This window comes from Lithobates pipiens, unplaced genomic scaffold, assembly GCF_037356315.1.
Source record: "Lithobates pipiens isolate NorthernLeopardFrog02 unplaced genomic scaffold, aLitPip1_a1.2 Scaffold_13, whole genome shotgun sequence".
Taxonomy (NCBI): Eukaryota; Metazoa; Chordata; class Amphibia; order Anura; family Ranidae; genus Lithobates; species Lithobates pipiens.
Genome location: NW_027507718.1, coordinates 21,941,059 through 21,956,998, shown reverse-complemented (window position 1 = coordinate 21,956,998; position 15,940 = coordinate 21,941,059). Strand labels below are relative to the sequence as shown.

General features: G+C 41.4%; 1 protein-coding gene across 6 annotated transcripts in view; it reads right to left on the bottom strand.

Annotated features, from left to right (window-relative positions):
- Positions 1 to 15,940, bottom strand: part of PRUNE2 (prune homolog 2 with BCH domain) — a 483,266-nt gene that overhangs the window by 25,787 nt on the left and 441,539 nt on the right. The window lies entirely within an intron of this gene.

The following is a 15,940-nucleotide window of genomic DNA, read 5'->3' as shown; positions in this document are numbered from 1 at the left end:
CTGTCCTGGAGTCCAGCGATGTTGGCACCGCAGCTGATGTTTCCATCAGCGGTTGAGGGCATGCCGCCTCCATTGTGAGTAAGGGAACCCGACCTCCACTCCTTTCTCCTTTTGGCCTGGCGACCGAGGAAGGAGGAGGAGGGATCCCAGGCAGTGACGTCAACACCGCGGCTGAGACTTCCGGAAGTGGGAACAGGATACCTGTATTAGACAGGTATCCTGTCCCCTCTCGAAAAGTGGCAAATGTGGCTCCGGAGGGGGGGGGGGGGGAGCACAATGAGCAGAAGTTCCACTTTTGGGCAGAACTCCGCTTTAACTATGAGAATTTGAGTCTTTCATGGATTATCACGGTGATTTAATTTTCTTCATTCACTATTTTTATTGCTGTGTATTATTTTTTGTTCTATTATTAGATGTATTAAATTTGAGTGCTGAGTGCACTAGGTCACTTATTAACCAACTGGTTGTTTTCTGAGGTAGCGCCACACTTTATTACATTTTCTATGAACTGTTAATCATCTACAGAAAATTAGGAAAACAATTGTGATAGACAAGAGTAACTGAAATGTAAAGTTTGGTGTATCACATAATGGAAAAAAACAGATGTGAAATATATATATATATATATATATATAGCCCCTAACTGTCCCTCTGTTCAAACCTCAAATCCCTCTGTTCCTTTTCCTACTTAAGTGTCCCTCTTTTTGGACTATATAAGGTATAAAAACACTACATAAATGTGCTACTTAATTACCAGAACTGCCATGCTGCACCAAACTCTAAATAAATGCATATACTATTTATAAAAATCCAATATAAATGAAAAGTAACAATGAAACTAAGATTTAGTAGGTTTAATCATTCTATTCTGGCATATTCATTCTATTGGTATGTGTAACTGGGGGGCGGCCTGTTGGGAGTTTGACATGTACCTTACAGTTGTGTCCTACTTTTCCTTCTGAAAGTTGGGAAGTGTTTCTCTCTGTTTGTGTATATATATATATATATATATATATATATATATATATATACTCAGAGTTCTGTAGGCAACCTGGAGTAATTCATCCTCAACGTTTACAGCATAATCTCTAATGTAAACATACAGCAAGTGCACAGGAAGAGCGCTGAGACCCACTTAACCTCCCTGGCGGTAATCCTGAGTGTGGCTCTGGGTTAATTTTCAGTACCAAAAGTGGTAACCCTGAGCCACACTTGGGGTTACACATAAGTGTACTGTTACTTACCTTGTCCATACGAGCGCCCGATGTCCTCCCGCTGTGCCCTCCGGCCGATGCATCCCTTGTTTGGGTTCCTTTCCCTGTGAGTGCTGCCATGCAGGGGGGCGCAGCTGGCAGTAAATTTTTAAAAGTTCGAAACATAACATACACACAATACAATACATACACACAATACATTGTAATCTGTTAGGATTACATTACTGTATCAAACCATGTCACCTCAGTTTTGTGCCTAGTGCTTTGTCCAGTGCCCTGCCTGCACTTTTACTGTTCTTTCTGCCTTAAAACTTGAGAACATCCATTGCATCCAAAAAGCATCCCTTTAGGTCAAAAGCAATTTTAGACCAGCTAGAAAACAGTGATTAGAATCACTTGCAGAATTGAGCGATAGTGATTCGTGGGGAAATACGTCATCAGACACTGAAAGTGACGACAGCTATGATTCTGCAACAGTGCTCGGTGATGTGCGAACTTGGTGCTCTATTGACTGTTGTACAGATCATGCAGCACCCCCAATTCCTATTTACTGGAGCATCTGGTATGAAAGTAGATGCCAAACGGGACAACCCCTTGGCATACTTACAATTATTTTTGACTGATGAGGTTATTGAAAAAATAGTCACTGAGACAAACCGTTACAAAAAGCAACAATTGGCCACTACACATTGTAGGTTTCCAAGAAGCAGAAAGTGGGAACCAGTGACCAAAGATGACAATTCTTGCATTTCTGGGCCTAATAATACTTCAGGGAGTGATGGGGAAACCCCTGCAGAAGTGGTATTGGATAACTAATAAATTACTTGCCATCCCATTCTTTGGCACGGTCATGTTAGAGTACAGATTTTTCCTGATCATGAAATATTTACACTTCAAGAAAACAACGAATTTGATGAAACTACTCATTCTGCAACAAAACTAAAACTAAAGAAAATTTGAGAAGCATCTCAAATGATTTTAAAGAATTTCCAATGGAGCTATGTGCCAGAAAGAGATATCAGCATAGATGAAAGTCTAATGGCCTACAAGCTGCATCACAGAGAGCACGATTTGTCATAAAATGCCAATCGTTAACTGGCTACATTTGGATTTCAGTCATATACACTGGAAAAGGAACAAAATGTAATCAAAAATACAGCAACTATGGAATGGCAACATCTTCAGTTCTTTCATTCATTGAGACATTGCTAAATCAGGGCTATTGCGTAACAACTGACAACTTTTATACGTCTCCTGAACTTTATGAGTTTCTTCTGCAAAACAAAACAGATGCCTATGAAACCATAAGGGCTAACCGAAGCGACATGCCGCCAATGTTTGGCAATAAGTGATGCCTGAAGAAATGGTTGCCTGACAGAAAGGCAAAACAATGACACTGCGATGGCGTGACAAGAAAGATGTGTGCTTAATGAGTACAGTTTACAATTCCTCCACTGTTATAGTACGCCCACCTTTCGCGCGTACCATAACAGTGGAGGTATTATGAAAGAAAGAAAGAAAGAAATCATGAAGCCAGTAGAGATAGACTACAATAACACCATGGGAGGTGTCGACAGAGCTGACGAAGCAATGACATTCTACCCAGCAATGACGAAACAGCAAAAGAAGTACTACAAGAAGATCTTCAGGCATCTTCTTAAGCAATGCTTGTGGAATTCCTACATTCTGCTAAAAAAAAAAAAAAAGAGTGACAAGCCTGTGATTCATTCTGACTTCATTTGGAAAGTTGCCGAACGTATCTTTATGAACCACCAAACACTATCAATGGCTGTGAATAGAGCTGGATGTCATGCTGTTGGCATTGTCAACCCGGAACGCATGACTGGCCGTCACTTCATCGACTGCATCCCACCAACCGAGAAAGCATCAGCACCTACAAGGATGTGCGTAGTTTGTTGCTCGAAGCGAGATGACAGTGGAAAGAAAAATCCGAAAGAAATCCAGGTCCATTGTCCTGATTGTGACATCGGACTTTGTGCAGTCCCATGATTAAAAAATGTTCATACCCGGGACGTTTACTAAACCAATATGCAGTGTCTAGTATTACAGTGACTATTAATATTGCACCCTTGTTTGGACAAATTTCAGTGTTTTTGGTTTGATTACATTATTGAATAAAATGTATTATTATTATATTATTATTTTTTATAATTATTTATTATTATTATATATTATAATTTATGATTTCCTGTTTCAACCTTTATCATACCTGGGATGTCTACTAGACTCTTGTTTGGACAGATTTAAGTAAGTTATTCCTAAAAATTACAGGCCTACAATATAAAACAACACATTTCCATGCAAAACAATGTACCGCTTTGACATTCAAAAATACTGACTTAATCAGACCGCCAGGGAGGTAAAGGACTTCAGTTTTATTCCAGGTGAGCCCCAATCCAGGCCCCGCTATATTATATACAAACTTTTCATGTGATCATTTAACAGATTGGGCATGAATCTACTGGCTGAGGCCTTTTATTTAGAGATAAGGGAAATCCCTTCTTTGATAAACGATAATAAAAATATATTTTTTCTGTTGGTTGAAAGAGATGGACTAGATTCTCTTTTTATAACTTGGCTACCAATATAACTATTTACCTATATTGTACTTTTATGTTAAACAAAAATGAAATAATAATAATAATTTGAACAAGTATTTGAACAAGTGTTTTTCACTTATAGTTTTTCACTTTGAACTTCAAACTATGCAAGTAAATTATTGCATACTTCTATATGCTTTTATGCTTCTATACTTATCAGATACAAGACATCTAGCCTGTCTTGTATGCCTATTTTGAGAAAAAGAACTCTCAGCTGTGCAACTTGTGACAGGTAATGTGTAAAAAACAAAAACAAAAAGAAACCCCAGTGCAATATCTAGGTTACTCAGTTTTGTTCTCTGAAATTATTTTATAAAGCTCAGCAAGCCTGAATCTGTTTTTTTTTTTACAGATTTTGTTGCACTAGAGTTAGGGTACACGTATTATTGAAATTGGAGCTCAGAACAGAGATTGGTGTCCTCTGGATATATATCATTTAGCTTTTGAGAACAATGAAGCTGGGACATTATATTCTCACAGCAACATCCACTGCTGTCAGAATACACTGATCAGTGGCTGCAGGACCTGACATTTTCCAACATGTCACTTCAACAAAAGTCGATCCAGCAATCAACTTCTGTTGAGCAGGGACGGCCACACACTGATCGAAATTCATCTGGTCATATGGCCTGGTTGAGGGTATCTTTCTCTTCCTGCACATAAAGTGACATCATATGGCACATCACTTTTTGCAAGAAAATGTATTTGCTATTTCTTTATACATCTCTTTTCTTCTTATTTGGGTTTCTAGTTTGTGAAACATTTTGTAGACGGTGGTGATAAGAAATGTATATTTTGTTTTAATGTTCAATTATCTATCAAAAGCATACTAGCTAGAGGAAAAACTCTGTGGTACTCTCTTCCCTTGGTGCCCTAAGCGTGTTTACCTTTTTGGATTAATGGTTAATTCAGCCCTGGATGAGGGGAGTGACCATTAACAAAATGTTGCCACTCCATTATGTTTACTGAGTTGCTTCTGTAAAATCTTCTTGCAACCATATTTACAACTCCCATTTGGTACTTCAAGCTGAATCAGAAGCCAGATAGATCAGCTAGCCACTAATATCCTACAGTATTCTACTTGATTGTGGTGAGAATGCACATGAATAGATTATTTTTTGATTTGACCTCAAAGTCCTTGCCATATAGGTAAGTCTTACACACGCAAGGAATTTTAGCTTGTGAGTGGGATAGCTCTCTTGGGGGGGTTAAGGCTCTGGCCCACACAGGTGACAGGCTGAAGGTGTTTGTCATTTTCCTGATACAACACCCCACCTAGTTCTTCTCAGCTGGCATTGACATGTAGTTCTTAGGGCCAAGCTGGGTAAGTGTAAGCCAAAATATGGGCATTGCTCCTGTTTAACTAGAGAATGGGCTGCTCACAATGGTAGGACTACTGATATTGGATTCTCAAAACTCCCTGGGTTCTTTGGCTTGGCAGGTCTGTCTTGACAGCTCCAGGTCATCTTCTTCATCTTGGCTTCTCAGCAACACATTGTGGCACCTTGGCAGGATATAAGTGATAGACGGTTGACAGAACCAACACTTTTTATTAGATAGCTTAACCCCCCCCCCCCCACCACCACCATCATAGAGGCACTCAGAACCTTTCCAGGTGCTCCTTGTGTTGTTGTGTCCTACCGAAGATGATTGGCATCCAAATTCACCATCATCTCAATCAGATTGATGTGCAATTATCTGCTCCTTCAGTCACTGGAAGGTCACAAGGGATCCCAATATTCCTTTCAACATTTGATCAAACTTAAAGTACCCCAGTCAGCAGAAAAAAAGATGACAGACGATACCTGGAGGGGAAGCACTTCCCGCCAAATATCCTCCATCAGCACCGACAAGTTTGGTGTGAGAGGGGTCAGTCAGTAAACTTTCATGCAGGGAGGGTTGAATATCACTGTTTTGGAGGCCAAATTGCGTCATGGCAGTATGGTGTATATGCAGATATTGAAAATAGGCCATAGGAGGAAGACCATAGTCTGTAAGAAATTCAGCAAAGGATCAAAAGATGTTTGCTATAAATAAACGAGAAATCAATCTTACCCCCTCATTTGAACCAGAACCCTCTGTCCGTTCTGCGGAATAATTCCGGTAGACATGGATTGTCCCATAATTAAGCATTGGGTGAATATGTGGTGTGTGGTCTTGATGGTAGCTGCTTCGACAGCTTGAATATCCGTAGGGTCATGGAGAGAACTTTCGTACCCTCCCTCCCCCTAGTGGATAAGTGATGTATTAGATTCTGGAGAGATTCATAGGAAGTCAGGATGGCTGCCTCCAATGCTGTAGTTGCATTGTTTGCTTCGGGGTACAACCACCAATGTGCATGAGCTAACTGTGAGGCCACATAGTAATTTTGAAGACAAGGGGGTACCAATCCCCCCTCCAAAATTGGTAATTGTAACATGTTTTTTGCTATCCTAGCTACCCCTCCCCCCCAAATAAATTTTATAAGGATCGTGTCAATTTCCTTGAATTCGCTTTTAGGGATGTATATTGGGGAGTTACTCAGAATGTATAAAAAGTGTGGTAAAAAGATAATTTAGAAAATATTTATTCTACCCAATAATGTCAGGGGAAGACTAGCCCAAGTCTTAAGCAAATTCCTCATTCTACTAATGAGCGGATCTAAATTAATTTTGATACATACAGAAATAGGTTGCTGTATCTCAATACCCAGGTATCGAAAGGTGTGAACAATCTGTAATGGACACAAGGAGGGTAGTGTAATTGAGGTGGGGTGATCCAACATAAATAGCAGGGATTTGTCCCAGTTTACCTGGAAGCAAGAAAAGTGGCCAAAGCGCCAAATAATATCCAGCAAAGTAGGGAGTGACGACTGGGGGTCCACCAAATATATTAACATGTCATCAGCCTATAAGGATACCTTTTCTTCCAGGCCCCCAATCGTCAGTCCCACCACCTCTCCACTAGATCTGATCAGCAGCGCCGGTGGCTCTATCGCCAGCACAAATAGTAGTGGTGATAGAGGGCACCCCTATCTGGTGCCTCTGCATATCACAAAGGGGTCAGAAATAATAATATTTACTCTCAATCTAGCCTTAGGTTTGTGATATAGTAATTGAACCCATTTAAAAAATGTGGTACAGAGACCTTATGAGCATCCAGAGCTAAAACAGCCCTGGAGCCCACTGAGCCATGAATGGTCTGCATGTTGGTGAAAAGCTGGTGTAGATTGATTGACGTAAATCTGCAAGGGATGAATCCCGTCTGATCCACTCCAATGACAGTAGCAACGACCGTATTTAGTCTCTGGGCAAGCACTAAAATTTTTATATCCGAGTTAATTAGGGAAATTGGTCAGTATGATTTGCAGAGAAGATGGTCTTTGTAAGGTTTGTGGATAAGGACAATTAACGCCTCAGACATAGAGTACGGTAGCTGTCCTGTCTTCAGGGCATAGCTATATACCCTGAGCAGATGTGGAATCAGGATCTCTCTGAATTGCATATATCATTCTATAGGGAAACCGTTCAATCCTGGCGTCTTTTTTCTAGCAAAGGATTGGATGGTGTCTCCTATTTCGCCGGTCGTTAGAGGGGAATCAAGCAATGAAACCTGAGAATCTAGCAATTTTGCAAGTGAGATATCTTGCAGATAACCGTCTAGTTCCACAATAGTATTGCGGGCCCTAGTGGAGTATAGGGTGGAGTAGAATATAACAAAAGCCTCCACTACCTCCCTAGTCTATTCCACTATTATGTCCTCCAAGTTGTTAATTCTGGGGATGTTACATGGCTGACAGTCAGGCCTAGACAGGTAAGCTAGCAAGTGACTATTTTTGTCACCAAATTCGAAAAGCTGATGATTTTGGTATAACAATTTTTTCTGGGTTTGTTCCAGTAGTACCATATCTAGCTCCCTGGCCTTATGCCGCCAAATAGAGTGTGTCTTGGGTGTAGGAGATGCAGAATAGGCAGCCTCCACCACCCAGAGCTCTCCCTCCACATCCACCAGTCTGGAATGAGACGTCTTACGGGCCTGCCCTATGGCCGCAGAAAAAAAGACCCGCATGGTGGCCTTCAAGGCATCCCAGACCACAGGGGGGGATGCACTCTGTGTATTAGTGGCCTGGTAGGACTTCATATCAGCTAGTCCCTTATCTGTGATGGCCTGGTCTGCCAGCCACAGTGGACTCCGATGCCATACACGAAAGGAGGGTGATACTCCCTGGGCAAGGTCCACCAACAGGGGAGAATGATCAGATACCGCCATAGTGAGGTATCTGATGTCACTTACCATGCTAAGTAAGTCAGAGGATAGCAGACATAAATCAATACGTGATAGTGTACCACGAGGATCAGATTGACAGGAATATTCCCATACATCAGCATGTTTCCATCTCCAGACCTCTACTAGGTCATATTGGAATAGATAAGTGCCTAGGGGTGGGGGGGGGGGGGGAGTGGAGAATCAAAATCTGTCAAGAGAATTGTCAAGGACCATGTTGTAATCCCCAGCTATTAATAAAGAGCCCTCTGCAATTTCCATGATGGAAGTGAGTATGCAATCAAAGAATTGTTTAGTAAAAGGCAATTGGGCCTATAGGCCAGTCACCGTGTATGGTTTACCAAGGAGTTCTAACACAATGATTACATAAAAACCACTGGGATCTAGCTTAATATGTTTGATAGTGACAGGCGCTGATTTGGCTATAAGAATAGATGTACCCTGAGAGTACATGGAGTGAAGTGCATAAGCTATTTTTTACCTCTTAAGAGCCATGACTCTGGAGCCATGTAATTTAGTTTCCTGGAGAAGAATCACATGCATATTGTGTTGTGCCAGGTACTCAAACATCAGTGAATGTTTAACCTTGGAGTTAAGCCTCCTAACATTCCATGAAATCACGTGTAGTTTAGACATAACCATGTACTGTATACCATAATGGATATTTCCCATAATGCAGTGAGGTTACCCTTATCTTGGAAACCTGTGACCCCAATATAGAATGAGTCAATAACAGCAACAATATATAGATGAGAAGGGATAGTATTTCTGTTGCAGCTGTAGATTGGATACCAAGGTGACCAATCGGGCCAGAAGCCACGGAGGAGAAAAGGCACAAAAAATAAAATAAATTTAAAAAGGGAACCAAAAACAAGGGAAACAGATAAAACCCCCCAACCCTCCTGGCCCCCAAGCCCAAACATTTGGGGGCTTTGTTCCCATAACCAAAACTGCAAAGCAGGGAGAACATGGTGTAGTCCCACAACCAACAAACCGTGGTAGGTGGTAATAGAGTTTGCAGCAGCAGGGTTCCATCCATGCCCGCAAGGTAGAATATGGTAGGTGACCCAGACCCTAAAGGGATGTGCCTTTGTCCTCAGTAGGATATTACCAGTGGAAGGACTGCGACACGAGTAGTTGTGCCTAGTTTAGTGGACTGCAGCATAAGGCAACGGTTCATCAGCCTCTCGGATGAGAAGTATCAAGAAAAAAAAGGGGGGGATCATGAACAGGTTTGCAATCTCCATTAGTAACCATGTGCTGTGGTGTGGATGAAAAACTTAAAGCTGGGAGGAAGGTTAAGATCCCAGGGTATCTACCCAGTGGGCTACTTCTTTTGGATCTGTGAAGAAGTAGGCCTTGCCTAGCATGCTATGGGGTAGTTGGAGGTCTTGCAGTCTCCTTTTAATGGCCAAAAAAGTAGCCCTCTGTTCCTGCTTAGCCACTAAGAAATCTGGGAAGATAGTGATTCCATTGCCATTGAAGGATATACGGCCCTTTACTTGGGCAGCCCTGAGGATCACATCGCTTCCCTGTCCCTAAAATGTAGAAGTTTGATGAGCATGGCACGTGGCGGTGCCCCAATAGGTAAAGGGTGTAAGGGAACTCGCTCTATGGCAAATAGCAGAGTGAAGGTGGAGGTGCCAAAGGTAGATGTGAACCTCCTCTCCATGAAAGCCTCAGGGATCGTGGCCTCTGAACCCTCTGGGAAACCCAAATAACGCCGATTATTACACCTCAGACAGTCCTCCATATCTGTTAACTTGGTATAATTTTGGGTTTGGGCGCAGTTCTCTGACAGAGGCTTGTAGTGTCATCCTCTAAATCTCCTATGCGCTGTTCTGCATTGGTCACTCTGTGATGGAGATTGTGTACATCTTGTTTCAGGAAGGATAGATCTGTTTTGATAGAGTCTATCTGAATGTGGTGAGGGAAGCATGGCTGTGCTGAATAGCCTCCATGATCTGTGTCAGCATGGGTTCTGCGGGGCCTGTGTCAGCATGATCAGTGCTGAGGAAGAGAGGAGCTGTGTCCTCAGGCTGAGAGAGCAGCAGGGGGTCATCAGAGCTAGAAACAGGGGGTTTTGTGACTCACTCTTCCCTGGTGCATGCTGCGCTGCTGCATATGAGGAGGATGGCTTGCTGTGACCCCATCCATAAGGCTGGCTGATGCCATTTTGCTGCGGTTCCCATGGAGAGGGCAGCAGTGGGAATTCTACGATATCCTCCAGCGTGGGGCTGTATTTGACCATCCTCAGGTGTTCCCAGGGGTCTCAGGAGGTAAAGGATGCTGGTGGGTCCCCAAAAGAGCGATCAGGTCAGCAGGATCAGGAGCGAGGATAGAAGCGGGACAGATGGAGCTCAAGCAAGCTGCTTCCTCACATCCAGGTAGTCTGCCACGCCCCAAACTCCCCATCTGAGTCTTCACCTCATGCATCACTGTCTGACTCTCAAGCTGAGCCTGCACCACTTGAGCCAGTAAATTTTGTGTCCCAGGATGACAAGGCACCTGGAGTGTGGTTTTGATAGTCCAACATCTGACTTGGAAACCAATTCTTTGTCATCTTCATCTAAGAAGTGCTCTTCCACATAAGCAAGGTATGAAACGAGGACAGGTGGGTGATTGAAAGGTCTGCCAACTCCATTCATAGACCTTGTTTCATTCTTAGAAGCTGTAGTATGGCTTCTATGAATGGAGCATCTGGGCAGAAAGGGCAGGCTAAGCTGGGCTCACGTGATGAGAGGCTGTGACAGCCCCCTAGTTATTTTAGCCCCCCACTGCACCAGAAGATTATGGGGTGGAGGGGAAGCATAGATAGAGGAGAAATTCACCTAAAAGAAGAGGCATCAGTGACACATCCTACTGACTGCAAGTTATGCCGTTTTCAGATTTTTCTTTTGTTTTGTTTTTTGGCTGCACTTAGACTTTAAGTAGTGATAAGCAGTGCAATCTTGCTGGCTGAATTCCAGGCTCTGGATAGCCTCTGAGGTGGTTCATCCTAAGCTCTCTGTGATTCTTAGCTTTTCTGGTCCTTGGGGGTGCCCTATTCTTTAGGTCACTCTCCAAAGTCCTCCCTACTGGCAGACACTGACTACCTTCCCAAAAAGGTCCTGAATTTTTGGTAACTGGACCCAGTACACATTTGGCTACTCTTCTAGAATTTTGCCACTAAGTCTCCTAGGGTGGCAATGAATTCAGGCACTATCATGACCAAAGGCACAAGTACAGATAACCCTTCTTTTGGACTTGCCTGACTTGTAGTTAGTGTCGGTATTCTCAGTTAAACTAGACATTGATGGCCAACTATAGGCTTGCACTTCACTAACAGGGTGGGATTTCCCTCCTTCACTCTAACAGGGTGTAATTTGCGAGAAGTGGCCTGATCCACTTTGAAGGGGATGTCCTTTGATTTCAATCGTTTTTCATACAAAGTGAAAGAGAAAAAAATGATAATCATTTAAAAAAGCTCACTGGAGCTGGTGATGTGGCTCATATGCAACCAGAGCTACTCTCCAATGGGCACCCAGCAGAATCACTCACCAAAAACCAAAAGAGGATGCTCCCAGACCAAAATCATAAAGGAGTTCAAAACAGATATTGACTCCCTAAAAGTGTGTCTATTTAAATCAAATTCTGTATGTCCAAATTCAATTTGTTTATTGGCAGAAAAGGAGCAGTCCATCCTTAACTGATTTCAGATACCTTACAGCTTCTTCATTTTCTCTTGGACTCTGGTAGCAAAATCTCTGTGCTCCGAGGGCAAGACTCCTCAGAATTCAAGAGTGGGTGGGAATTGAGTTAAAAGCTAAGACAGGAAAATTAAACAGTTGCCAAAGGGCATCAGCTTCAACCTTTAACTAAAAGCATACTTTAGGGAGTACTGTTCCTTTAATGATATGGTTGCCTGGGGTACTTAGATGCTAAATCTGAGTCCCACAAAAATTTGAACATTCTTATACTACATAGCATTATAATAACCTCCCTGGTGGTATTCCAGAGTCTGGCTCGGGGTGAAATTTCAGAACCAAAAGCGGTAACCCAGAGCCAGACTCGGGATCGCATCGCAGGATCCAGGAAGAGCTTACCTTGTCCCCTGGATCCTGCAATGTCTCCCCGCAGTGTGAGAGGCTCGTCCTCCGCTCGATTCATCATGGAGCCGAGCTCTGTTCCCTGCGAACGTTGCGGCGCACAGGGACAGAGAATGGCACCAAATTCAAAAAGTGAAACACACACATTACATACAGTATACTGTAATCTTACAGATTACATTACTGTATGTAATTATTTCACACCCCTTTTGTCCCTAGTGGTTGCACCAGTGTCCTGCATGCAGTTTTATATTATAAAAACTGTTCTTTCTGCCTGGAAACTGGAGATTGTCCATAGCAACCAAAACCGTCCTTTTACATCAAAAGTGGTTTTAGACCAGCTAGAAAACAGCGATAATAAATTAGAATCACTTGCAGAATTGAGAGATAGTGATTTGTGGGGAGATCCATCATCAAACACTGAAAAGTAATGACAGCGACAATTCTGCAACTGAGCAAATTTCTGTGTTTTTGATTGGATTACATTATTGAATATTTTTTTTTAAATGATTACTATTTGGTATAATTATTTATTATATTATAATTTAGAATTTCGTTTTTCAAACTTTATCATACCTGGGATGTCTACTAGACTCTGGTTTGGACAGATTTAAGTGAGTTATTCCTAAGAATTACAGGCCTACAATATAAAACGCCACAATTATCATGCAAAATAATTGTACCGCTTTCAGCTTCAAAAATCTGAAATAATCATACCGCCAGGGAGGTTAAATGAAATCATTTATATAATTTGTTTCCTGGATAAAACAAATCTGTAGAGGGAGAGGGTGGATCATAAGCATAAGTATGCATTGTTTAATAGTACAGTTATCCTTTAAAGCCACCCTTTTACTAACTTAACATAATTACACTAAGAATTAGATGGTGGAAATTAGGGAACAGACATGATGATATATATATAAAACTTATAATAGTAATATTATAAGGGCCAGAATAGCAGTATAAAACGGGCAGGAATATACTCCCACCATAATGTTGGGGCATGTCATTGTTATGGCCTGCTGATGGTCCATAGATCCTCTCTAGAAAGCAACCTTTATTGCAAGTGTCAGACATGCTGAATTGCCAGACTGCAAATGACAGCCCTGGAACATTCACCTTCAACAATAAGCAATGGGAGCTTCCATATTAATATCTTGACAGCATGCCTATTAATCACTACTCAGTATGTCTGCAAACCATCTCTACAAACCTACAAATAACATTCGATTTTGAATACTTTTTTGTGTACACATTTACACTGTAGTCTCTTATAGAGATAATTAAATTAAAGTGTAAGTCCAGGCAAAAACTAACTAACTCTAAACCTGCTCTCTGCCATATTCTAAACCTAATCTATCTAACCCTGTAAAGCAAAAATCGCTGTACTTACCTATTCTGCAGCAGATCCGGTCCGGTTTCCAGCAGCGGAAGCTGTCTGCAGGACAGAATCGACAATGGCTGTTAAATGGCTGGGAAGTGACGTCACCCATAGAGTTAACATGGGGCTTCCATTGCCAGCTGCCTCTCCTGCACCCGCCTCAGCACTGAAGCCACCACAAACAGCTAATGCTGGGACTGGACTAAAGTGGTTGCAGAATAGGTAAGTACAGAGATTTTTGCTTTACAGGGTTAGAAAGATTAGGTTTAGAAAGTGGGGTTTTGCCTGAACTTTCGCTTTAAGTAATTCACGACAATCTAAACATTCTGTTTTTTGCTGTTAGGTGTTTTTCATTCAGTTAGTAGTAACTTCATCATGCTGAAGTTATATGTTTAAAATGGAATAAATGCACAGGCAAAGATTTTAAGAAGCGACAGTTTAGCACGCATATGAAGTCATACTGGAAAATATCATATAATTCACAGCAAGAGTACAATGTCTGGAAAATGGCTACTCATCACATTGACAATTAAATGACTTGGAACAGTCAGTAACAGGGTGGAGGATTTGCTGCTATAGTATAGCCAGAGCACTAGTCATCAGCTAGACAGGGAGTGTTACTGCATGTGTTAAAGGGTTCAGTAACATTTGCCAGATGAATTACTAATGATGGCAATGCAGATAGTTATTGGCACTGACAGCCACAGTGAAAGCCAAAAGCACTCTCTTTCATGCAGTTGTAAATATGGTTATTTTTTTACCTTTTTCAATTTATATTTCTAAATACACAGGCTTTTTGGAAAACAAAAAATAGGGTATTAGAATCTTTCAGTATTTTGTTATTGATGAATGGCAATGCACAAATGAGTTCACTTAAATTGAGATTTAATCTGGACTGAATAGATTACTAGTTGGACAGATTCTCAACTACTCTCATGACCGTGAGGATTTACACATATGCGTTGTGATTATGTACAGTGCACATTGACGGACAGCACTGCGCAATGATGCCCAGTGCTTATAGCCCTAGTACAAATACTGTAGGTACCTAGTTGTGGGGATAAGACTGTTGTCTATTTTGTCACGTGGAGCATACAAATGTTTAGCAGGTAGCAGGTGAACTTTCTGTACTACGGATATTTTTAAAGAAAATCAAACCAAAGAATTTTTTTAGCACACTGAAAATACTCGTGACTATAAAAATTTAAATGAAAGAACTTGTGGAATGTAAACAAAAATCAAGTTCATCAGAAAAAAAAAAAAACTTTCATGTCCATGGGTTGATTAAACCACAAATCCTTAATCCAGGCACTGGATTCATCAAGAGCAATAAAACACCTCTTGCTGCCCTAGACACACACAACGTGTGCTGCCCCAGTCCCAACTCACATTTCATTGACAGCAACAGGAATGAATGGCTCCTGCTGCTTCTCGAGTCTCTGTGAGAAGAGAAAAAGAGGGGATAGAAGATTGCAGCCAGACACAGCTCTCGATCCCTGACAAGTTCAGGTTAGATTTAGAGAGGGAGGGCAAGGAAAATAGTTCATGGGGTGTTGTTTACCATAATGCATGCATTAAAGCAGAACTATGAGCAAAACTTTATTTTTTTATTTCTGATAGAGTAAGGGAGGGTAATAACCCCTTTTTTTCCCGCCATCTCTGTCCCATTGCGGAGATTTCCCTTCACTTCCTGTCCCATAGCCAAACAGGAAGTGAGAGGATATCTCTGAAAATTCCAGGAATTTTTTGGGGACCCCCAGCTCACCAGAACTAGTGTCCCCATTGTAAGATTTCCCATCTATTACTTTTCTGGGGACAACACAGAAATTGGGGTTTTCTTTTTACTTTCACTATCAATAATGGTAAACAGGACAAATAGAGTGTGTGAATCTTCTTAACAGGGGCACAGACCGCAATAAAAAATGACAGGGGTTTTAATCACTCTTCACTCTGTTCAAAACCAAAAAAAAAAAAGTTTTGCCTTTAGTTATACTTTAAGGTAAAAAAAAAAACACCCAGCGTTTAGAACCACTTTAACCACTTAAGCCCCGGGAAAGATTTGGCTGCTCAATGACCAGGTAATTTTTTGCGATATGGCACTGCGTCTCTTTAACTGACAACTGCGCGGTCGTGCGACATTGTACCCAAACAAATTTGATGCCCTTTTTTTCCCACAAATAGAGCTTTCCTTTGATGGTATTTTATCATCTCTTTGGTTTTTATTTTTTGCGCTATAAAAAAAAAAAGAGCGTAAATTTTGAAAAAAACACATTATTTTTTACTTTTTGCTATAATAAATATCCCCAGTTTTTTAAAAAAAAGCAATTTTTTTTACTCAGTTTAGGTTGATATGTATTCTTCTACATATGTTTG